Genomic DNA, 26,106 nt, shown 5'->3' with positions numbered 1-26,106 from the left:
GTAAATTAAAATAAGTACACTTTTTCCCAGTTCATTATGGCAGGATTATCTTCCAAAATGTAAGGAAGGGTGAGATATTTAATGCAGCTAAGTAATTGCCAGATGTGGTAAATAATGTCCAATTCATAATTCCGACCCCTGTGCAGACATGGGGTTTACACAAGGGTTTGAAAAAAAATGACCTACTCATAACCAGGGCATAACTATGGAAGTAAATTTAGCATTATAGATTTTCAGATTATTTTGATTAGACCTCTAATTCACATTAGTTTCATCTTGTTTACATAAATAACGTATCCAATCACTTTTTACAAGGTGAAATGGAAAATTGAAAATGTCTAATACAATTGTGATAAAAAGTTAACGATAGATGTAAATGCAACTGCAACTTCTGCTGTTATTTCTGCTACAGACTGTTCTGGGGATTGCACTACACTTCATTGAGTCAGTGGCATTACAATACAAATTAAAAATAGGCAGTCACCTACGACGTTACCATTTAGGGGAGGACAAATTGCCCCTTCCAGCAGCAAGTGATACCCTATTGCGGTGGGATGGTTAATTAACCTTTAGATTCACTCTCTCCCATTGCTTGTTCTGATACCAGTGCAAAACACTTAAATTGTTCTTGATTTAGGGATAGTAATCCCAACATTCCTACAGAGTCAGTGAAGTCATTGCCCATCCCGGACAGGAAACCCACTACCATGCACAAGTTCTCTTCTATTCACAAAGATTGTTTAGAATTTCTGATGTCTAAGGTGAAATCTGGTTCCCTTTTGGATCCTTGTCCTCCCCTTCTTCTAAAACTCTTCCAACTGGAAATTGCTGGCCCGTTACTATTCTTTTTTTGATTGATTCTCTTCCTCAAGGGACAGTACCCAGTTCTTTAAAAAAGGAGTAAATCCCCTATCCCCCAAAAATTACTGCCCCATCTCTTTTACCATTTCCTTCCACAAATATGGAAGCGCATGTGGCACGCAAACTATCCTACCACTTACAGAAAATACATTTTCTCACCCCCTCCAGGCAAGCTTTTGGCTAGCCCATAATACAGAGTCTGTTATGCTCTCCATTCTTGATGATATATGTAGAGCAGGTGACAACGGACAATCGGTCGTATACGACTGATCCTTGGACATGCATAATGAACGTGCACATTGCACCAGATTCTTATGTGTCATAATGATTCTTGCGCACATTGCACCTGACACTGGTGTTGCAGAGTCTTTGCTATAGAATTTACAGTTATCACATAGAATGTTTTACTAATGTCAAAATAAATATATTTGATGTTTAACTTTGAACCTGTTTCCACTAAATAAGAGATGCTGTTAGTGAAATGATTTGGAAAACAATTGTCTGATGTGGATTCTTAAAGTAACTGACTTACAATAATGCCATGTGATATGTTTGATTGCAACTAAAATTATTTATAGTGATAATTCTTGGTGTATTGAAACATTTGCAATGTGTAGTTCACATTAAACCATCCTCTTTCCATCAGTGCAGAAGCTTTACACTTGATTCATAATTGTGTGCAATATAGTTGGTGTGACTATTAGAAACGTCATTCTTAGCTTTAAATGATCCTTATGTGTGTAGAATACCCTGTAGTGTAGTTCCAATAGTACCCTTCATGCAGGACAGACGCCTTTGCGGATAACATAAACTGTGGATCTGGTGGTAGACTGACTCTGTACACCCCCGCCGAATATGTTAGCCTGTTTTCGCATTAGCTAGCTCATAGTGCAACTAGAATCTCCTGTTATCAGAGAGATTAGTTTTTGCAACCTCAGAACACAATAACCTCAGACTCATGGAAACAATATACTACTTTTCACCCAGTCACTCGTGCTTGCTTGTTTTGCTCTCAGAGAGATACACAGAAGGAAAAGTCGGGAGTGTTTACAATAAGAATTTTTTGTACCATTGTTCTTCTCGTGTAAAACAAATGTGCTGCTACAACTGTAACACAGTAGCAGAGATATAGAACCAGCAGTACAGTGAATAAAAAGGAATAGTATTGTTCTACCATTTTGCAATAGTTATGAACACATACATGAATATAAAATGCATTTATAAAATAAAGTGCGTACTTCTAAGATGCCTTTCTAGATGTACCTGAGTGTACCTAGCATGTAAGTAGGTACGAAAGACCTACTATGCCTAAGAGCCTAGAATCTAGAATCTAAGAGCCAAGAATCCCGCTAGGATTTAGTCGAACCTCCATACCTGAATTTTGAGAGTGTGGGACTTCGTACTGGACTTGAGTAGGACACCCGTGAGGGATAGTTAGACCACTGTCAGCTGGAGCGATGGCATGCTGGAGCCGCTGCGTCTCTGGTCAGTGTGTCGGCCTTGAAGTCTTGGTTCCCTCCTGCCTACTGATAGCAACATGTGCTGTATTTATACAGTCTATGTGCGTATGTTACCCACTGTTCAGTATGAGGATGACATTGGGGATTAAACTTTTGTGCGTAGTTAGGAGAGGTGGAGAGTATATGTATAAATTATTCATATGTGCTAAGGATGATGTCTTAGCAATATGGATAGGGCAGAACCCACCCTCGTCATAGAACTTGGTGAAATGTTTAGTCCTTAAAAGGCGTCAGTCCTTGTAAGGCGTTCAGTCCATATAAGACATTCTGTCCTTATTTGGAGTTATGTCCTTATAAGGCTCGTTCATATGAAATGAAGGGGAGTTGATGTAGGGAAAGTGTACGATGTTCTCTAAACGTATATTAGGGTACCAATATGAAATATAACATCCTCTCCTCCTTATACTTAACAATAATAATACACATTTCGAGATACACATTCATAACGGTGTCAGTGCATAATATTATCAAAAGTCATTTAAAATGTTTCTAAAAACATTAAAAATCATTTAAAACATTTAAAAAATGAGGCAATAAATGTTTTTTCAGGACTAGTTTGACATTTTGTTGTAAAATTCCGTAAGTCACAGTTCTAAATGAGTTCGATCACACATGTTGAACTACTGTAAACATACTTAGAAGGCCATGCTTATTGAAAGTGTCAATTTGAAAAAGGTTATTTTGAAAAGGGGAAAGCAAATTTCTGAATTCGTTCCCAGCACACGGTGTGCCAGATTTAGATTAGAAGTCCTGGCTGGGAGACATAACATTATCGCTGCCTGCTACAGCAGGGGACAAACACTGCAATACCTTGCATAGCACGTCAAGTGTGCACAGATGAAACTCCTCAATGCCAACAGCTGTTGTGGAGGTAACCGGTGCTGAATTCGCTACCTCAGTGCCAATGCTGGAGCTGCAATTCAATTCAGTCATGAAAGGCACCTGCGGTTCCTCAAAGAAGGCATGCGTCAAGATGGGAATACGCTGGGGACAGAGTCGTGCATGGGACCGCAAGGGTTCCAGCCTGGAGTCTAAGTCCGCTGGTGTCTCCGTGTCTGGTGTCAGACAGATGTCTAACTCACATTCTCCTCCGCAGAACAGGCGTCGGAAGACAGGTAAGATGTAGTCATCAAAGACTGGTCTGAAGGATAAGAACCAAGAAGCACTCAGTTCTCGTAGGCGAGGTGCATCCAGATGCTGTACCATGCGCTCACGGTAATATCTCTCCAGGAGAGCATTTGCAATCTCGCTGGCGGATGGTCCGTCCATTGCGCAGCAGGTAGACGATAATCAGGATTCCAGCTACAGCGAGCAGGATCAGAGGTAGACCCCCAAAAATGCTTCCAAATACGGAGTGTATAAAGTTAGGAATAACTCAGAGGATTGTCTGGAAGGTGCTAAGGAATCCTGACCCTATGGTCTTAAATAGGTGTACAATGCCGCTCGTATCTCACATATTAAAGATACATCCCACCATTTCTACAAAATGTAGGGGGCAGTTGGTACGGATTAGTGCCTGTATCTCTGTCGAGGTCCTTGCGACTTGGAGTTCGAAGGTTTCTTGAGTGGAGGTCAATGGCACAGTTTGCTGTAAAAGCATGGCTTTCATTCTGCGCAAAGCATCAAACTGAATAATGGAAACATTCACTGAAAGCCATATCGGCACCTCCCTAAATGTACTTGTCAGAGGAAACAATACTTGCATACAGCAAGTAACCCTGGTGTTCACGGTGACCAGATATGCGATGCCCAGGAGCATCCTACAGCAACCTTGATCGCTCAGCATTAAGTAACTCCCATTCAAATTCTGGCATGATCACGGCAAGTGAAGTTCCTTTCATGTGGCAAGATAGATTCGAAATTGAACCATTACAAGCTCCGTGCAAAATAATATCTTGGCATATGAGAGAACCGCTTAAAGCGTTCTTGCAGTTTGTGCCACTAAGAAACACCTCTCGATCCCCACTCCGGCATCGAAATCTATATGGTAAATCCCAGGATTTCTTAATGTATTCTTTACCCAATTTTTCATATCTGCCTATCTGCCTTTGCTCAAGGCAATAGTGAAACTGAAAGGTCGTGACCGAGAGAGTGATTTGGCCATGAAGTAGCCAATCTGTTGATGGTAATTCAGCTACTGTGAATGGTAACCGTTCCAGTTTTTCAATTTGCAGCATTGTATATTTAGCTCCTCTTTGTGCCATTTCTATCTGTGTATCAGTTAGATTGTATTCTGAAAACAGAGATGTACTGTTTATAAAACGCCAAGGCAACATTCCTGCATGCAAAGATTGCAGCGTCCAGCTTAATAACATAATAGAACGTAACTGTGATTGGCCGTGTTGTAATATGGCTAAATCATGTTTCAGTATGTCAATAGCAGAAGATACAATGTTGCCCAATGAATATACTCATGAGGTCTAAGTTGTTAACCCATTATCTACCACTGAAAAAGCTTTTTCTAAGTTTATACGGTCTATTTCCCGTATTCTCTCTGCGGCTCCTTGTTGGGAAATCTTCCAGATTTCATTATAGGCAGAATAAATGCTTGCATATATGAAACGTTTTTGACGTTGTTTCCTAGGTCCTAGTAAATAGTCCCTAAGATCCATGTCTTGCGAGAGTAAAGATGAGTGTTGTTTCACTTCTGCAAGTGTTGAGGTTCCTAGCCAATCTAGGCACAACTTCCCAACACTATAGGATGTCACTACCCCTGGATGTGCTCTCTGTACATATCGTGGGTCGTGCCTATGCACACTGAGTGCCTTGGTGATGTTCAGTAACCTTTTATGACATGTGTTTATATCTAAGGACCAAACCACCCACTCCTTCCAATTTGGGTCTGATCTATTGTACTTTAGTACGTCATCAACTGTTGCCCCTTCCTTTATAGAAGAATTTTTCCACCCCTGTGTTGGTGTAGGTAACCTTGGAGTGTTCAGGTCCTTTATCTTGGCTATTCTAAGACAGGATGTCTGATGCACAGTATCATTTAAAAAGATCTTCTGCTGTGGAATGAGGCATGCTCTAAATAGTGCCTCTGTACCCTGGACTCGCCAGTTCCTTTAACCCCAAATTGATTGTAAGTCAATTTCGTCTTCCCGTAGGTGGAAACTCTGTTCAGACAATTGGGGCAAAAAGGAAGCAGAATAAATCTGTTTGGTGTTTGTCAACATAATTTTCAGTGCTGATGTTGGTACAACCTTATAATAAAATGAGGCTGGATCTGTTGTGTTAAATCCTGAAAAGTATGCAAATTTTTGTGCAAACACTTGTGAACTAGTTTTTGGTGGTTTTGGGCAATGTTCCCACTGATGGTACTCAAATACATTTCTAGGTGAAATGGATTTGTGCAGGAAATGATGACCATAATGTTGATAACAGTACAATTTGTCATAGTCTGAAGAACCCTATAACATTTCATTATTAGAAAATGCAGCAGTTTTCTCTAAATCAGACAACATGTTATTTACTGTTTCAGTGTCCCAATCATCAGTAAATGTACTGGAGGTAATGATATCACTTAATGAGATTTTGAATACAAGATTAATTTTTAAAAGATGGGTCGGGCCGAAAATGATCAATCTTGTCCCATACTATACCATCGGGTATAGGAACTGCTGTAATGTTCACTGATGACAAGTCTCTTTGTTCACAATATGATGATGGATGTGGCTTCAGTAGGATGTTGACCTTTTGGGCGGTGGAACCTTGTTGAAGATAGTGTCCATTGTAAGCATGCTAAAAGTCAATACTAAGTCTAACCGGGAGAGTAAAAACAATATCCCAGAAATTACCCAGAGTTCAATCCAAGGTGATACCAGGTATGACTTTTGAAGAAAGAGAAGAAATTTCTTTAATTCTTGCTTGAACGGTGTTTTGGCTGGCGTTGTTTCTGGCTCACTTGGATCCAAAGAAAATGTATCAAAGTTAATGAAATAGCCAGAAGCAGTTCGATCAATCGTTTGAATTGCATCGGGATTAGTTGAAATGCTATTTTCCTCTTGACGAGGCATGTTGATGTAGACGTCTATATTAGGTCTAATTGCAACTTGTGAATTATTATGATTTTCATTTAGAATTTGAATGTCTGGTTCAAGTGGAACAAGTTCCATAGCATTGTTGCTTGGTACTTCATTCCTTGCAGTTCGATCTTCAAATGTGATGAGTCTTTCTGTTTGAACTTCTTGGATCGTAGCTAGCGGAGGGCGTCTGCTAACGTGGAGTCCACTAGGCCTACTGTTTAGTATCTGCCACATAGTGTGGTCTGATTAAGTAGATTGAGAAAAATCTTTTCTCCTTTTTTGCGGCAAGAGGCAGTAGCAGCACAGTTCTTGTTCTGTGTAACACAAGGATTGGTACAGGTTTTCTGTAAGAGGGTCCAAATTCCTTTTTGCCCAAAATTTTCTCTCTGACCAGATCCACGACTTCTGGGATCCAGACAGGTCTTGCCGTGACTACCTTGACTTCCTCAGTGGTGGTCTGCTTTAGATGGACATTGCTTTGTTTTGTCCTGGATTCGTTTAGTCAAACGATCATGGATATCAAATGGTTTTTCATCCACCACTGTGCCTTCACAATCAAGATCAGGTACCCACATTCGCGTCCCAAAGAGGACCTCATATGGAGTTAGACCCCCTAGAGCAGTGTTTCCCAAACTGTGGTCCGCGGCCCCCCAGGGGTCCGTGAGACATTCCCTGGGGGTCCGCAGGCAGCAGTTTAAAAAGCACTTCAAAGTTCCTTGTATAATTAGCAGCTTTTGAGCAACAATAAAGGTGTCAAGATAACACCAGTGATTAATGTACCTGCTGGAGAGAGATGAGAGTTTTGTCTAGTGGCAGTTTTGACTTATCTAATGTAGCACAGCAGGTTAATATGCCTACTCCAAAGAACGTGTACCATGCAATCTAAAAACAAGCATTTGCAATGCATTAGGTCTCGCATTTGTGAGAGTTAGAACCAATTGGCATTGTAAATGACAATGCTTTTTACGTATGCGTTTTGGTTTGGAGTGTAGTGGATGTATGTGGTGTGGAATTTTGTGTATTGCATTGGAATTGTTCATTGGTGAATTGTGTGGGGTGAAATTGTATGGTGGGTAGTGTATTTGTGTAATGGAATTATGTGGTATGGTGAATAGATAGAGGTGACACCCGCACAGATTAGTTTGAAAGTAAGCTAGAGAGGGATAGGTAGTTTGATTAGAAAGTGGTGCATGAACTCGAGACAGAGGAGCAGAAAGTGCATGAGAAAGAGAAAGAATTGGAAAGCAGGGTACAGATGCATATAGTGGGAGCACCTATGTACACAGAAGACACCCTAAGAAGAGGATAGCATGGGTTTGAGGGACACAAACCTTGAAAATGCATAGGAAAGAAAATATACTTGAAGACATTAAGTAAATTATATGAGAGAGGCAGAAATAGTGTGTCAGACAGCGCGAGGGAGATGAGAGTACGAGACAGAAGGACAGAGGGGCAGTGGGAGGAGCAGTGCACAGAGTGAGAAGGTACAGCAAGGTAGCATTTGTGAGCAGGCAGTATAGAGAGGAGACAGGGATTGTGAGGGAGGGATGAGAGTGGGCAGTAGGACAGCGAGATGAGAGGGGTAGTGGGAGTGTGAGGGAGAGGTGAGAGGGGCAGTGGTGTGTGGGAAGAGATGACGGGTTTGTGGAAGAGCAGGGGATAGATGTGTTGGCCCACACATTGATCTGTCAGACCAGCACATTGGGTATTGCCTGAATGCACTATAGGGAAGTTCGGCTTTGCAGAGAAGTAATGAAACCTCTGGCTGCATTGGGTTTACTAGAGGTGCATAAGATGAGCAGGCAGAGACTCAGTGTGGGGTAAGTTTTGACGATATGATTGCATGCCAGGACCTTCGTAGAGGAAAATTATGACGCAAACAAGACATTTTAGCAGTAATTACTTCTTTACCTCTACCCCTACAATTTTGCCTGAAGATTTCGGTTGTGTTTAGCTGCTAGAATCTCATAGGGAAACACGGCAGGCCTTTGGCGTTTTCACAAACCTTGTAATGTTGTACTGGGGCTGATAACTAGGGTATTTCCTTATTTATAGACAGCAGCACAGAACAGAACAAATTAATAACATAACATAATTTGGACTCGACTGTCAACTATATGCTGATGACATACCGATAATGTCCTAACAGAAGAGAATAGCACTGGAAAAGAAAAGGTCTTGCCTTCTGGAATCTACCGGAATCTAAGAAACTATGTTAGCTGACACTACGGGCAAAGCCAAAATTCTACTGCTGGGAGCTGCTACACTATTGCCTGTGCCCTTTTCATGGCCAAATGTGCAGAGTGGATTCTTCTTACGAGTTTTCTTTTCAAGAACCTGGAAATGTAGTAGTATTACCTTTAATCTGTGTCATTCCAGATAGCCGTGATAGTGATGCCAACACACTTCTTGTTATGTGCATAGATGCGATCGCATTCAAGGCTTTGTTCAATCATAGACGGATTATGCAAATGTGCTTTACTCGAGTCATTATCCCATTTTCAGTGCTATGCCAGTGCAGAAGAGGTGTGTGCGTTTCTTTATTGCGCCATCAGTGCAATTGCCTTAAAGCGAAAAATGCCTGAGTTAGTGCGTATGCTAAAAAGTGTAGAGGTAGCCTGCGTAAGCAATGACAGGTGTTTAGCCCTGTGCTTCGAAGCGGCATTTGGGTTGCATGAAGGACTGGCATAGCATGCCAAAACAAAGATACTTCTCAGGTTTCTTTGTAAAGTCTAGTTTACACAGTCTGTTATTTTGTACCATGTAGTGCATTACTCAGGTTTTAAATTCAATGTTAATTAGCACTTTCGAACAGTATAATAATGTGTTGCAGTTCTTTTCAGTCGTGTAGCACAAAATTACATTATCTCTCACATTGGCAGTTTTTATTTCCAGGAAATGTTTTTCCCGGATCTACACTGTGAACACACAGCTATCATACACAGAAGAGATTATGAATGTCCCTTCAAAGGTCCAACAACAGACGAACACACCTCCACTTTCATCTTCCTTTCGAATGTTTGTCCACTTCTGGTTTCCGGCGGTGCTAAAGTGATGCTAAGAGCTTTAAAGACTAACCCTCTCGAGGCACGGTAACGAAGGGGCCATTGACCTCAACTGGGCCCGGAGAGACAGGAACACTGGGCATTTTGTTTGCAAGCAGTGCATTGGGAATGAACACTCCTGACATGTTGCTTTTGATCTGAGTTTCAATGTTTCTTTTTTCACGACAAATCTTCAAAGGTGGCATCATTTTTTTTTCTGTTCTCTGGGCTGACGTGGAGAAAGCTGATTTGTTTTTTACTTCTATTACAGTTAGTCACTAACCGAGTTTGTGCGTTGCAATCTAATTATAACATGCAGAACTGCTCACAAGAGGCGCAAGGGGTGCCCTTGCTAAAGTTAAAGCGCGGCATTTGTCCCCTTGAGAAAAATACGGCGTTTTAAGTTGATTTAGGCAGCGCTGTGTGGAGTATTGAAAAAAAGAATTATATTTAATACTAAAGCACAACATTGAGGCGCTTAAGAAAAAACATTAATTTGGCAGGGAAGCCTAACGAAAAGCGTGTGTTGGTCAAATAAACAAAGGCGCGAGCTAGATAAACAAGGGGTAGTGGCAAGCTATGCAGCCACATGAGACGAAGGAAAGCCCAACAAGAAGGCCAAATTTGTACTTCTAAGGACGAAAGTGATCGCGATTGCGATCAAACATCAAAGCGGCCGAAAGTGAAAGTGATTGCGTTGGGGAGATGCAAGCAGAGCATCAAAGGTCTGGGTGAGAAGGGAGGGGGGAATGCAATGAGCAGAGGAGCAGCTGTGCACGTGCATGTGATCGTGCACTCAAGGTTTAGGCCAGCCAAAACTGTGGGTAGCACTTTGAAAATCCCACATATAAAATGTCTCTTCGAGCCTTTGGCTCGCAAGACCTAACCAGTATTTGATGTGCATATGTCAGTGGGTCACTGCTTTTGTCACAGAGATTCTTTTGTTACTGTGCAGCTCCTAAGTGATAATCGCAATCTAGCACAGTGACCTATAAATTGGCATCAAAGGGCTGCTTGAAGACTAAATGGTACAAGTTAGTAATGTATGTTTTTTTCCAGTCTTCCATTATCCTGATGCTGCTAAAAAGGTTTATTTGGGTGGAAGTACATTTTTATTGTTAAAGTCAATGCTAACCACGGTGTTCTTTTATGAATCCTGAGTTTGTTCTTTTCCAGACCAAGCACTCTTTAAAAATGCCTACCAGTATGAATGACATGTGAATCCTACACCTTCTAGTCCCCTTTGCCTTATGTATAACTTTTTTATTTTATTTTTTAAACAAATTTTATTCATCAAATGACACATATCGCAGGGCTCTGTACCCCAGAGTCCTATGCACAATCCATAAACATCATGACTTTGACTTCCTTTTTAACCAAAGGGAAGAAATGTAGCAAGGATGGAGAAGTGCAATACAGATGAAAAATACCCCCCCTCCTTTTATTTTTAAAACAGAACCACCCCCCTTCCCCAACAACCCCCCCCCCCAAGTCGCACATACAACCTCTGAAGCACAATCTAAACCAGGCCACGCACCATACCCGCCACACCAATCCGCACACACATACAAGCAGATGCCCTGTGTACACATGGGGTAGCATCAAACTATCAGTCCAAGATAATCTGCCCACCGCTTCCAGATTTTATAATGTTTCTGCAGGCAACCTCTGGCTGTAAAAATAAGGAGTTTCAATCCCATGCAAAAGTCCAGGCCCCTCTTCCATACCGACACCAAAGGTGGCGCCGGCGCCTTCCAAGCCCTGGCAATATCCCTCTTTGCTAATGTAAAACCCAACATCATAAAGTGGCGCTTATAAATGTTGCCCCCAATCCCTTCTAGGATGTGTAGTAATACTAATTTCGGTGACCGAGGCAAGTCCCAGCCCAACACTTCTGAGAGGCAGGACATCACCCCTCGCCAGAACTGCGCCAAGGAGGAGCAATGCCAGACCGTGTGTATCAGGGTCCTAATGATACGTCTCTGGGTGTAACATTTTCTATACACTGATTTGCACGTATGATTTATTGTCTCTATATGTGTGTGCTGTTAAGTATTCAGAAATCCTACAATGCTATGAGAGATGCTATAAAACAAATGAAATGCATGTGACAGAGGGGCTAAGGAGAGATGAGGCACTGTTGGAGGGTGATAAGGGAATCATTGAAAAACCCCAATAAAGATTGTCGTATCCTGGTGTATGCTAAGGTGTTCATTTAATATTCTTTCAAAGCTAATACAATTCAATATATAATGATAAATGGGTTGCAGACTGCACCATTGTTTTTTTGGGGGGAGAGCTTCCCAAAGTCCCCTTTGTAGTGGTCAGGCTCCCTCACCGCACTTGGTGTGCACCGTATGGGAACTGGTCTGAAAATATTTGCCAGGGCTGCTTTGGGTTTCCAGTCTGGCCTAGGCAGGACCAGGAGCCTCGTAGAGCGAAATAAAACTAACCATTTAAAAGTTAGTCACGAAGATGGAGCACCCACCTTCCCATTAAAACTTTTAGTTTTTTGCAAATTCTTTCAATATAAAATAATAAGGGGGATACTTACAACAGATGTGGCGGAGCGTGTTGTTGGCCTCCTTGGCTTAACGACACTCTCCGCAACTTCAGAAACGCAGGGCTGCACCATATTTACAAGAATATGGTGCAGCCCTGCGTTTCCCACTGCGCTGGCACTACACTTTGCAGTGTAGCGCCAACGCAGGCACCCTTGCACCATAGCGCAAGGGCGTCTGCATGCAAGGGAAGATTGTTTATATACAGGAATTTCCCCCTTGAAATCTTGATAGTCACTTTGGTCACTTCTATGTGTGCTTCTTAATGCAGCACACACGGAAATTACAAAATGTCATTTTTTTAAAAGATTGTTTATAGGCAGGAAGGGTCACCTTCCTGCAAATAAATAATCCAAGGTGTTTTGCTTTTTCCATGTGGGCTTGACAAGGCAGCACACATGGAAAAAGCAAAAACGAGGAGAGGGAAACCATTTCTCCTCGTTTTGCCAAGTTAAGACCAGGTTTTCGCTGGTCTTAATTTTGGTGCTGCCTTCTATTTACGCTGCCCTTGTAAATAGGGGCGTTGTCAAAATCAATGGGTGTTGCGGTGAAAAGCCCACCGCAATACCCACTGCCCACCACTTTCGCGCTAAGCATTGTGTGAAAGGGGGCTTTATTTATAAGGCAGCGTAAAGCCACGTGGCTTAACGCTGCCTTGTAAATATGGTGATAGGGGCTTGTAAATATGCACCTAAAATCCTTAGTAATTTGAATATTTGTTTTGTGTGCACATGCGTGTTTATCTTTTTCGAATTTCTGTTTTAATGTTTGAAATTTAAATCCTACAAATTGCTTGGGGGTCCCTGGCTTCCAGTGGTGACTCAATGGGGGTCCTCAGGAGTCAAAAGTTTGGGAACCACTGATCTAAAATGTATGTCCTGCCGAAATTTTGAAATCCTACTATTGATTGTAAATTTTTTAATGATTTTGGAGGCTGGAGCAGCGTACACGTCTCTAAAAAGTTAGCTGCCAGCCTTTTGCCTTCACTTGACAGCTCATATCCCATAAATAGGACATTGAGGTGGGCTATTTTTGATTTTTTTAAAGTTAAATTTGTAGCCCTCTCTGGCAAATCCCACAATTATGCTGCTTATCCTGGTCAAGTGTCTCTCTAAGTCGTTGTCTGTCAGATAAATATCATCCACATAGGACAACGCTTCTTCACCAAATCTTTGAATTAACTCTGTTACTCTTACTGAAAATACCCCAGGGCTATTTTTGTACCCTTGGGCGAGTTGACAAAATTGTTGTTGTGACCCTAACACACTGAATGACGTCAGATACCTGCTTTCAGGCTCTATATTTTGACAGAAAAGTCAATTTAAGATATCAAGTGTGGTTTTGTATTTACTGCGCACAATGTTATTCATTAATGCGGCACTATGTGCATTTTGGACAGCAAATGTCTTTGTGCATGAGTTTAAATGTCTGTAATCTAAAACTAGACGATATGTATTGTCAAGTTTAGCGACAGGAAACAAAGGATTGTACATTGGAGAGGTACATTTTTCAATGACCCCCAGGTATTCAAGTTGATCTAAGATCTCCCTGACCAGTTTTTTAGCTTCTTGCTTTAGTGGATATTGCCTTTGAGCATTAGGTGAAACTTTTAATGGGATCACGTGGTAGGTTGAATTCTCATCCCACCCTGCGTGATTTTTTTACATTGCAGGGGCTTGGGCTACTGCCCACTTCTGTACATATGTATGTTTAAGGTGAAAGGGAACGTGGTTAGAAAATACAGGAAAAATTACACTTTCTCCCCTGGGGCAATCTATTATCAATGCAGGCGGCCAATCTTGTTCTGGTTTGGTAACTTAGGGAGTGGACTTGTTGGAAGTATCCTGAGGCTCTTAGTGATAATCGCTATTTGTGGGTTACTTTTGTTTGTGATACTGAAAGCGTACAGACGTGCACAAGTGAAAAAGTGAGTGGAGAGGAAGAGAGCGGATGTAGAACTAGAAGAGATAAAGTAAACTTTATGATGACATGACATTTCTGGAGGTTTCCAGAAGGAAAATGATGAAGACAACAAAGCTGTAATCTGAACAACAAGAGATTGATGTGATGACTTGATTCACCAACAGAGGTGGGATTGGTGCATGCAAAGTTGCCCACCCTTTACATGTCAAAAACCTAAATATGACTGTTACCTGACACACAAAATGAATGTGCACTTTGCACCTGAACCTTACATGTTGTAATAATTCTTGCATATCTTGAAACTGACACTGCTGTTGCAGAAAGTCTTTGCTATAGAATTTACAGTTCTCACATAGAATGTTTAACTAATGTTGAAAGAATTTTTTTTCATGTTTAACTTATTACCTTTTTACACCAAATAAGAGATGCTCCTAGTGAAATGATTTAGAAAACCGTTATCTGATGTGAATTAATAAAGTGACTGACATATAATAATAAAATGTACTATCTTTCAAGGCAACTATAATAATTTATAGTAATAATGCTTCCTCTATTGAAAGATGAAAACATTTGCAATGTTTAGCATACTTTGAACCATCCTGTTTCCATCACTGCTGAAGCTTTACAGCTGAATCATAATTGTGTACAATATTGTCTGTGTAACTGCTAGAAATGTCATTCTTATCTTTAAATGATCCTTATCAAGTCTGAGAGTATGACCAAAATGGTGTTCTCACATGGAGTTTGGGATTTTTCTCTACTGTTGCAGTGTGGACCACGTGAATCCATACAGACATTGAAACAAATGCAATGAACTTCTATTGATGATGCAACTAAAGGCCAGTTGCCGACGGACTCTATCGATAATAACTTATCATTGCCCAGAGCGCAGATGACTTCGGACTTTCTTGCAGACCCCATGCTTAACTTCAATGCTGAACCCCCTTCTGCAGATTCTATTCCGAACCTTCCTTGGGCTCCAATCTGTACCATTTCCCAAATCCAATTGCCCTTTGAATGGACTTTTAAAGGCTATTCCCATGTCCTGTTCTTTTCCCTAAGTGTGGTTTAGACTGGCACTTATTTCCGACCTATTGAAGACTCTTGACTGAGCTTCCGCAATGCTATTGCTAATATACTCTTTTGTCTTACACCTATTATTTTCTACAGATTTATCTGATTTCTGAACTCCGAGCACTTATGTGCCTTAATCTGTGCCTGAGGGATTTTGATTACTAATGCCTAGAAAGGACCAATTTAGATTGTATTTAGAGCATCAGGAACTTATGTTGTTGTTTTGTATTGCAGTCAGAGAACTTCTTGTATGTTTGATTCTTGTCCACCTGAATATCTTCAAGAGGCTCGGCGTGCTTCCATAGTTAGGTCTTAAGAGTGATTTACTTGAATGTGATCACTAATTTGTAATAATAACCCGTGAACTTGGCCGCCGATTCCTGGTTCTCCTTTTGTATCAAAATTAGTTGCACTGTTAATTGATATTGATCGGAAAAGATGTGCTAACTCTCTTTACCCTCAGTGCAACAAGAAAGGATTATCAGAGGACCAAGTTAGCAAGAAAGTGGTAGTAAATGATCCAGTAATGGAGGTAAACCTTCAGTACCAGTTGGGTCAGAAACGCAGGATCAAATCTGCTGGATCCGTAACCTTGGTTCTGCTGGACCTTTCTGAGGCTTTTGACACAATTGATCATAAAACTTTTGTCAATCTTGTGGAAGCCATTGGTATAAAAGGTGCTACTCTAGAATGTATTAGATCTTTTCTTGACAACTACACTCAAAATTCTCATCTTGGCATGTTTAATGAAAAGGCAGTTCAGGTCAAATGTGGGGTGCCTCAAGTAACCTATTTAGCCCTCCACCAGTTTTAACCATTATGTGAGGCTTCTCATCAAAGAACTTGGAATAGAAATTGCAATTTATATAACAACATGGATGATCCCAGATCCTTTTGCAGCTGGAGGTTCTACTGCCTCCCAGGAAAACTTTGAAATCACCAGGGGTACATTTGGGAGGAGATGGCCAATAACCAACTGAAAGTTAACACTGATAAGCCCGAAATAGTAATTTTACACAGTAGGGACAGCTCATGGAGCCAACAATACTGGCCTTCTGAATTGGGTCAGGCTCCCATTCCCAAGCACCTTGCAAAAAGCCTTAGAGTAATCATTGATGGCGATCTAACCCTAAAACACAAATTGGTGCAGTAGTCTCTTCCTGCATTCTAACTTGGAGAAAGATTACAACATTGCTGTTTCTCTCAAGTAAAGCATTACAGTTTTTATTTTTGCTCTAGTAATATCTAAACTAGATTTGCAAATTACCTATACACAGGCCTCCCCAAAAAGTTGATTTTTAGGCTACAAATGATTCAGAATCAAGCAGTTATATTGATCTATAAGGCACCGAGGTATTCACATACCTATCCCATGCTTATAAAACTTCATTTGTTGTCTTTGGAATATAGGATCGCATTCACAAACTGCTGTCTTACTTTCAAAGAATTAGTAGATGAGGGTCCTCAATTTATAAGGAAAAGTTTAAGGAAATGCTGTCTGGTGCAGGAGCTTTGCTCTTCTTCTGCATCTCTGCTGGCTGGCCCTAGACTGAAAAAAGTGGGTATGGGCGGTAGCAGTTTTTCCATTATGGCCCCATCTTTCTAAAATTCTCTCCCTTTCTCTCTACGGTCACATGTGAATTATGGGGCAAATCATTCAAATGTCCTCAGCACAGCACAGCAAGTCACCTTGCTGCGCTGTGCTATGTGACAGGAAAAGGGCAGGAATGCACTGTATTAAACATAAAACAGCACACTCCTGCCTTTTACCAGTGCCAGCACACACTGTGCTGCATAGCACCAATACAGGCACTCTTGCACCATGATGCAAGGATGCCTGCGTTGTAAGCAATCCTCTGAGGCATTTTGCTCTTTTTATGTGTGCTTCAGAATGGAGAACACATAGCAAGAGAAAAAAAATGACGATAAATAAACATATTTCTACTTGTTACACCTCACTTGGGGAGGTGTAGCACTTTTGGCGCATTTCCAGGTCAACTACTTATGGTAAATGTGGGAAAACATCAAAACGCCTCCCTGGGGCCGAGTAACGCAAATCAGCGATTTGCCCTTCGTTACGTTACTCAGGATTTATCAAGCCTCTCAGGGTCACTCGAGGTGGCCTTGCATGCCTTGATAATTTGCACTTAAGGGTTGCATCGGTCATGCACCCTGTTGTGTGGTACAAAAACAACACTACCCTTTAATAAATATGGCCCTACTTTTTTTTTTTTAAATAACTGCAAATGTGCATTTTCAAACAAACCTATTCCAGTTGTTAATTCTTTCTTCCGAATTGTCAACAATTTTCCCCACAATGCCAAGAAGTAGTTGGTGATTGTGCGCTTAATAAATAAAAGTTAACAGTTACTTTAACATTCAGTGTCACGCTATGAATTGCTTATTGCCTAACAGCCACTTCTCACTCTCTTGTATGATGACATAATGCTGCATCATGCACTTTACTAGAGTCCAGGCTCTTTCAGACAAGTATGATGCCAACATAAACTGCTATGTGGTCACTCCTCATCCATGTACCTGTTGGATGACCTTTATCAGCTGCATAAAGGATAGCTGGACTCATTATCGCGGCGCTTTATATTTGCCAGCGCTTACGCGAGCTCTGCTTAGGAATTTACTAGCGTTTTTAAACTTGCACCCAATTTTGGTATCTGAGTTAGTTATTTTGTATTTTCCCCTGTTTTTAGCCGCACTTACTGCCCACACTCTTGCATCATAAATTGTGCCCTCACCGCTGCATTAGCGGGCTGAATTTGTGGATTTGCTCGTTTTTGACGCCATTTTGGGGGTACTTGGAAAGTCTCGTGGCGCCATTGCGCTGAGCGCACTAGTGCTCAGGCGGAGGTGAGGGGAGACACTATTTAACCCTCCCATTTGGTCGCGCAGCGGTGACACGCAGCGGTAGTGCCTGACTGGTGCCTGACTCGTCAGCGCTAAGGAGGCGCGGAGGCAGGAGTCCCTGTGTGAGCTTATTTCAATATCTTACCATTTTAGGTATGTTGACTACAGCTGCGCCGACATGCTCTGTACCGTTCCTATATTGCCATAAGGGCTTAGCCTCTGACAACTCGCCTGATCTCGTTTGCCGTGAGCATTACAATGTTGTTGTCACCCCTGATCCGATCATCGAGACAGTTTCTAATCCTACAGTATTACGAGGTGGCCTTATTAATGCCCGTTCGCTCTGCAAAAATGCCCAGAACATATATGATCTTATTACTGATAATATGCTCGATTGGCTTCTGATTACAGAAACCTGGCTTAAGCCGTGGTGTAACCCTGACTTAGCTATAGCCCTCCCGCAGGACTTTTCTAACCAGCGCTTAGACAGAATCAAACAACGGGGAGGGGGCCTTGCTATCATTTATCATAACTCCTTAAAATGTTCTTCTTATGAACTGGCTGACATTAAAGGAACAGAAGCGTTAGCTTTTTCCTTGGGCATTCATGATTCATTCACTTTTTCGGGTGTACTTATTTATCGCCCTCCGGGCTCCCCGAAGGAGTTTCTGGAAACTGTGGGAGATGTGCTAAGTGACCTAGTGCTTAGATTTTCCAATCTTACTATATTGGGCGATCTAAATCTGCACCTTGATTCTCCTAAAACCCCAGGAGTCGACTGCTTTATGGAGATCATTAATGTACTTGAACTCACTCTTCTGACCCATGAACATACACACTCAGGAGGTCACCTTTTGGATTGCATTTGCTCTAACTCTATTAGGCTTGCAGTTAAACCACCTTGCCCTCAGATCTGGTCTGATAATTTTTTTATTCCTTTTCACATTTCATTAAATCATAGAACTATGATACCTATTACAAATAATACCATTATTCCTAATTTAACTCGTAAACCTAATTGGAAGAAATTATCTAGCAGACCTGATGTGATCGAATCTCTTATAACTAGTGTACCGGTGCCAACAGGCAATACCTCTGCAGATAATCAAAACTTCTGTGACTGGGTAATTACGGCAGGTCACCGATTAGACCCTATCAGATTTCAGAATCCTAGTTCTATTAAAACTAAAAGGAAGGCCCCCTGGTTCTCACTTGTCGTGAGATCAGAATTGGCAGAGTTAAGAGCACTGGAACGGAGGTGGCGTAGGCAATATGAAGTCACTGCCCGCGATACTTACAAACGGGCGAGAAGAAAATACCATGCAGGTATAAAGTCAGCTAAGAAAGCCCATTATTTACAGGCCATTTCTATGGCAGCTCAAGGGAAAAAAGAAATCTTTAAGATAGTCAAGGATTTCATGAATCCATCAGTTCTCTTGCAGGAAATCCCGCCATCTCAAAATCTCTGCAATGAGATATCAGATTATTTTGAGAACAAAATCCTTGATATCGTGAAGACCTTCCCTCCAACGTCCCCTATTCCAGGAGCTGTTGAAAGAACAGAAAGGGAGAAGTGTTTAACCTGCTTGGAAACATTCTCCCCCGTTTCCCTGGAAGATTCCTTTAAAGCTATCCTTGCCAGTAAATCTGGATCCCCCTTTGATCCATGCCCTCCTTTGGTCTTACAGACCTTAGTAGTAGCAATTAATCCCATCATTAATGGTATCATCAATTCATCTTTAGCCATGGCAGATGTTCCTAACGACTGGAAACTTGCTGCTGTCAAGCCTCTTCAGAAAAAGGCACTAGCCGATCCTACCACCCTTTCCAACTTACGCCCGATTTCCCTGCTCCCGGCAATATCCAAAATGACAGAGAAGTTCGTGAATAACCAACTTACGAGCTTCCTGGAAGAAAACAATATCTTGCATCCAAATCAGTCAGGGTTCCGGCAAATCACTCTACCGAGTCTGCCCTGCTGTTTACAGCAGAGACCATTCGTATGGCCATGGACTAGGGAAAGAAGGCTGTCTTAATCCTACTCGACCTGTCGGCAGCCTTCGATACGGTTTCACATAACATCTTAGTGAACCGTTTGGCTGCCGCAGGAGTAGGTGGGATGGTTTTGGCTTGGCTTAGGAATTTCCTTAGAGACAGACGCCAAATCACAGTGCTAGGTCATTTCCAATCTGAGGCTAAGGCCCTCAGCTCTGGAGTTCCCCAGGGATCGAGTCTAAGCCCTATACTTTTTAATCTGTATATGGTTCCCTTGGTAAAACTGATCTCATCTTTTCAGATCAGTACAATTTCGTATGCTGACGATACTCAGCTTATCCTAGTACTGGATAGTGAGCGGTCGTGCACTGAGGAAAATCTTAAAGAGTGCCTAGCAGCAACATTTAACTGGATGACTGATAATCACCTTAAATGTAATGCTGGCAAAACTGAAATCCTCCCATTCGGAAAGCAAAATTTGTTTTCCCCGACAATCTGTTGGCCTGATGATGCAGAAGCCCCCCCTAATACCATTACATCTGCCCGAAATTTGGGCATCAAGTTTGACAGCCAATTGTCCTTTAAACAACAAGCGCTTGCCATAGCTGGCTCATGCTTCCACATAATAAAAGCTTTAAGGAAGTTTTTTGATCTTCTTCCGCTGCCAGCCAGGAAAACGGTCGCAGTGGCTCTAATCGCCTCCAGGTTGGACTATTGTAATAGTCTATATGCTGGAGCCAACAAATCGGTACTTCACAGATTACAAATGGTCCAACATGCAGCGGCCCGTCTAGTACTACGTTGGCCCCGTAAGTCATCAGCTTCAGCAGCACTGAACGCGCTTCATTGGCTTCCAATTAGTAAAAGGATTCTTTTTAAGATCCTTTTAATCACCTTTAGGGCTTTTCAACATCAAGGACCTAAATATCTGTGCAATGGCTTCAGACGATACCACCCGGCACGTTGTCTAAGATCTGCGGGTCAGAATCTGCTTATAATTCCCAGATTCAAGTTAGCAACTAAAGGTGGCAAATCCCTTTTTGTGTTGGGTGCCAAGGCCTGGAACAAGCTCCCTCTCTCCATATGATCCTTGTCCCATGAAACTCAGTTTAGGAAGGCTTTAAAAACATGGGTATTTTCCCTTACCGATGTAGCTTGCTCAGCAATGGTGTAGATATTTAGTGTTTAGCGTGAAATGTGTCCTCTTCCTCCAACTGTTCTATCTGGTGGGGTGAGCGCCAAGATACTCCCTGGAGTGGTAGTAGCGCTATAGAAGTACATTTTTACATTACATTACATTACATTACATTACATTACATAGATGGCTTTGATGACTGTGCTGCACTATAAATCCTAAGATGTGAGGACTAATCTAGCTCTCAATATACATATTAAAGAGCCGCCTAAACCAAGTGAAGGTAAACCCTCACCTTCAAGAGACTAAGAGACTAATGGTAAACATCATACATACTTCTGTCTAATGTTGTGTACTATGAAAATAAGTCGTAGCCTCGTGCCTCTAAGAAGACCTTGCCTCTCCCAGTGTTCAGTTCTGATATAACAAATATTACTATCACATGAATCAAAAACTTTGGTGTGAAAATATTTCACACTTTTTAAAGGCACCCTAAAAAACCACTCAAAGACAAAAATCAATGAACTTAATTGAAGTTATCATTCCTGTAAACAATAGAAAAGGCCAAACATTCCATTCCAAAGGTTTCACTTATGGCTAGGGCTTTTAAAAGTCGGGTTAAACAAAAAATAAATGCGAAAAATAGGGAAAGATTTTTTTTAGTAGTAAACAATAAAAACCGAAGTTTGCTACATTTGTGCTATTTTGTATCTCTCTTACAACTAAGACGTATAAGTGCACACCCACACAGTTATATTTAGTATGACTATCCCACTCTTCCAATTCACTGGAAGACCTTCAGTTTGTTTTTTCCCTTTTGTACAATACCTCCCTTTCATCGTTGCACACTGCTATTAAGTATGATGATTCGCTGTGAAGCTGGGTGTATTCTGCTATAAAATTAATTATGTGATATAGAAGTGTTAGAAAGGAACTAAGGTGACCACGTCTGTGGCTCCCAAGCAACTGCTTTCCAGTGTGGGGGTGCTGGGTGATAAAGAAGATCCTAGAGGTGCCATGAGGGGAAGGATGTGGACCAAGAAACACCTGTTGCTGAGTGTCTGCCCATGTGACACAACTCACAGTATAGTTTAACAAAAACAAGAGCGACCCAAATGTCCACGTGAACATGGGTATTAAGTGTCAATGTGATAGCATAGAATTTTCTGCGTAAATTTAATCCATATAGAGATTTAAATTTGTATTTTTGAGTACAGAGGATTCTGTCTAGATTTAATCTATGTAGACACTGAACTGAAAGAAACAGCCAGTATCTTATAGTTAGATTTGATTCAGTGAATCAAAATGTATTTCCTAAGCAAGGCAATGAAAAATCTTAACATTTGCAGGTGCATGAGTGATAAAGAATTTTTTTTAAAAAAGGAGAAGAACCCCAAGTGAGAGAAACCAAAGCCAAAAAAATACACGATGACCCTCATCATAACATCTGTAAAACAACCATAAATGCATACAAACACCATCCTTGTTATAAAAATAAAAATCATCACAAAATCTTTGACATATTATGGTAATCAATAAAACGTGAATAACTCGACCATCTGAGGCAATACATCAGTAAAGCCTCGATCACCTGCACACCAAAGAAACTCGCAAGAATGGCAGAACAGTAAAAGTAACACATTCATTAGGAAGCATTTGAAGGTAAAGCATGACTGGTCTTACTTGGTTAACATTTAAAGACTCCATCAAAGGAATTAGAAACCACTTCCTGTGCCAGCTAAAATAGGAACAAAACATTACAAAATGAAGAGTGTCCTGTGGAGACTTGTCATTGCAGCCACAGGGCAATCTTACCTCAGGCTTCACCCAGCCACATGGCGATACCAAGAGATGATGAAGTTGGTTGACCCTGAACCTGGCCAATAAAAACCTATCAGCTGCAAGCAGATCAATACTAAAAGCAGCTCCATCCTCTGCATAGTTTTCAACAGCATGTGGCCCGCACTGATGGTTTCTGCAGTTCATGCTGCTCTATCTTCATGGGGTTCGATCCAAGAACAGCCTATTAACACACATCAGCTCACGCATAGAAAGATAACTAGGATCCTCACAAATGTCAGTCCTAACTAAGAAGGCAAAAGCTGCCTTCACATAAGCTATCCACAGTATTTTATGTGCCCGATCAAGGGCCAGGCAGTCTGCAAGGATTAACCTATTTAGTTTTAGATCTGTGCTGCGTCATATCTTGATCCAGCACAATAAAGGGCTTAAAGGCACCTGGGGCCATATTATCAAGAATGGCGGCTTTAGCGGCAGCAAACTGACGCTAAAGTGGCGATAAGGGGCTTGATAATATGCAGTAGAAAATTCCAATAGAAGCCCACTTTCTGGTGTGAAGGACCACAAACCTGGGCTTCTATTGGAATTCTCTAGGGCATATTATCAAGCCCCTTATCACCGCTTTAGCGGCAGATTCCTGCCGCTAAAGCAGCGATAATGTTATCGCCGTTCTTGATAATATGGCCCCAAGTCCGTCACTTATCCAAGACCTAGCTCCACCTGCACCGAGAATGCAGGAGTATAATGTGGAGCCTGTACCATTTGACATAGAAATGCATTTTCTGCAGTTTGGACTTTCTCCAGTTTTACATATCCACAAACCTCACTACCATACCACAGTTGGGAAATACTTTTTAGCCTGATACATTTTTAAACTATTCCTTGGGACCCACGATCCAAGCCTACATGCAAAGCTGGAAATCTCATCCATGGTTTTAATAAACTTGGATCTTTTAACCTTGATTAGTGGCTTCCAGCAATTCTTGGCATAAAATAAAATACCCAGGTAAGGGAACGCTGTGACTTTACCAAAACTAAAATTGCCCACCTTAAAGGGCTTGCTACTTGTAGATTTTTGGCCCACTACCATCACATAGGACTTAGAAAGATTGACCAACAAATCTAGATTCCTCATAAATGAGACAAACCTGGCCAAACGTAAGTCCAACCCCAAGCGGTGTGGCCCATAAGGATTGCATCATCCGCATGTAAGAAGTCTGGGAGAGATTTAGCTCCCTCCCTAGGGCAGTCTGTCGAGACTGATAATAGCAAAAGACAAACAGTTGATGGACGGAGTGCAGAACAAATCAAAACATTCACCCCAGCCAAGAGATCTAGGTTAAATCCATCATTCTTTTGCTAACCATGCCACCCCAGTTCAGATCGGGCCATATGCAAATCTTGAACCTGTGCCTCATGGGAACAGTCCAGCCCAAACTGCCAAGCCTGGTCCTCCCTGGACCAGAAACAAGCATCCTAGGACCGGTTTCGGGGTTTTACCCCTCATGAGCCAGGATAGCTTGAATCCAGTGGCACAGTGAGCCCGGAACCCACATCTGGGCATACCCAGCGCACTTAGAGCGAGAATGCAAAAGACACACAGTTGAAGGACGGAATGCAGAACAAATCAAAACATTCACCCCCAGTCAAGAGATCTGGGTTAAGTCATCATGTTTCCTTGGCCCTGCCAAGACCCCTGGTTGTAGCATATCCCAGTGGCCCTCATTAATAGATGAGACCACCTCTATTACTCAGCCAGTATGTACCCATGTCAATTCTTTCGTTACTACCAGCCATTCATGTTTCCCAGGTTTTTCAGTCCTGATGAGACCCTAGAATCTTGGAAAAGGGTTGAAATGCCATTGACAAACAAAAAAACAGACCCGACCCATTTGTAAATGACACACTGAGAATTTCCTCAGTATTTGTCATTGTATGAAATATAACTGTCTGCCTTTCTAACAGGATAACCAGTATACCGTTTGTGCTCACACAATTGGTCACCGTGTTTTTTTGGGGATTTAGTTTCTCTCATTTAGAGTTTTTCTCCTATTTTCAAAAATTCTTTATCACTCACACATCTGCAAATGGAAAGATTTTTCACTGCCTTACTTATAAAATAAATTTGGGAGGGAGGGGGGCAAGCCAGCACGAGAGTGAGACCAGTTTTCTGTGTGTGTAAAAAGCCGCTTTATTGAAACAGGTGCACATCACAATTTTATAACCTTGGCAACTGCCTTCGAAACTAAAACCTCACTATACATGAATTTCCTGACACTTTGTTCCCCCCCTAAGATCCCCACATCAGATCCCCTACCCCACAAAATACAACATAACATTCCATAACAATAATATTATACAATTCTACACAATCTGGCATTTACAAATCCTAACCTCCCCTGACCCAAATCCCTACCTGCCTTTGTGCAACTGTAACTAACCAACCTCTAATCTAAACTTATCCTACCTGGTTACCCTTTCCCTGCTCCTGCTCACAAACTACCAACATGTAAAAAAAAACTACAGCCAATCCTGGCCAACTGTCAACAACCCCGCCACCCAGGAAAAGGCGGGAGGGTAGGCGAAGACGCTGCCTCCCCCTTTTTCTGCCCCCCAACAACCCCCCCTTTCAACGTCTATGAACGCCCAACAGTCTGGCCAACACTTCCCTCAGTTCCAATAAATACAAGTCCATACCCAGTCTGGATAGATGGACCCCGACCCCGTCACCTCTGGTGTCATACCTAATATCCTTGTGCGAAATCCTGAAAATCCCCAACTGACGACAAAATCTCACCATTTCCGTATTCAGCTTACGCCTAGCCTTGTCCACTGCTCCTGGGTTAACCGCCCCTCTCCAAACCCTACAAGGAACAAATTCTGTCCAGACAATGGCACAACCGGACCACTGACCCTTAATCAAAGCCATGTCCCGCTTCATACCTCTCATGAGCACCAGGCCAGTTTCCCTCACCATATCATTCTCCCCTAAATGAAGTACCAAGACATCGGGGCACCTACCAGCCACCAAAATCCCGTTGAGAACTTGCAGCAACTCCTTCCATCGCATACCACCCCTGCCCTTCCAACACACAGTAAACATTTCTTTATTAAACCCCAGACTTTCCCCAAAAAAGCTGGAGCGGGCCTGGAGTTGCGCCCGCTTCACAAAGGAATGGCTGACAATCCAAATAGACATCTCCCTGGCGCGTGGACCCATCACCGCTCATCAACCTGAAACGAAAAACATGAATGAACAAAAGGAAAACAGGAACAACCGCGCTATAACCCCCCAGGTATGCTGCG

Source organism: Triturus cristatus, chromosome 12, assembly GCF_964204655.1.
Source record: "Triturus cristatus chromosome 12, aTriCri1.1, whole genome shotgun sequence".
Lineage (NCBI taxonomy): Eukaryota > Metazoa > Chordata > Amphibia > Caudata > Salamandridae > Triturus > Triturus cristatus.
Note: the sequence above shows the minus strand (reverse complement) of the source record.